Below are 632 nucleotides of genomic sequence, written 5' to 3' on the forward strand. Positions count from 1 at the left end.
CCTCCTATGCACAGCTGGTTTCTTCTATTTCTGCTCTGTACTACAGTGTTGCCCAGCCAGTGGAACATGGCAAGGAGTACAAACAATATCTGCCAGACCTGTACCAGCTTGGCCCAGCTCAGCTCTCTGATTTTTTGTCTGCTGTGAGTTCATGCACATCTTCGGATCGTCCCATGCATTTGGAAGATGTGACTAAAGGGACTGTATTGCACTTACCTTTTCCTGGTTTCCTTGATCGTTTGCTATGGAATCAGCTTTCTCTGTGACTCTTTGCTTATCCCACAACAAACATGTCTTACCAACAGTCTCATAGCTTTTTTCTTTTTTTTTTTGTTTTACCACCTGCTTACATTGCAACAAGATCGGTGATAAAAGGAAGACTAGGAAAAATGTGGGCCCTCTCCGGAAGGAAACAGGAGACCTGGCTACCCAGGATCTGGAGAAGGCTGAGATACTCAACAACTTTTTTGCTTCAGTCTTCACTGGCAAGTGCTTAAGCCACACCGCCCAAGTTGCAGAAGGCAAAGGCAGGGACTGGGATGATTAAGAACCGCCCACTGTAGGAGAACATCAGGTTCTAGACCATCTAAGGAAACTGAAGGTGCACAAGTCCATGGGACCCAATGAGATCC

The sequence above is a fragment of the Aptenodytes forsteri genome, unplaced genomic scaffold (genome assembly GCF_000699145.1).
Source record: "Aptenodytes forsteri isolate BGI_AS27 unplaced genomic scaffold, ASM69914v1 Scaffold375, whole genome shotgun sequence".
NCBI classification, from domain to species: Eukaryota; Metazoa; Chordata; class Aves; order Sphenisciformes; family Spheniscidae; genus Aptenodytes; species Aptenodytes forsteri.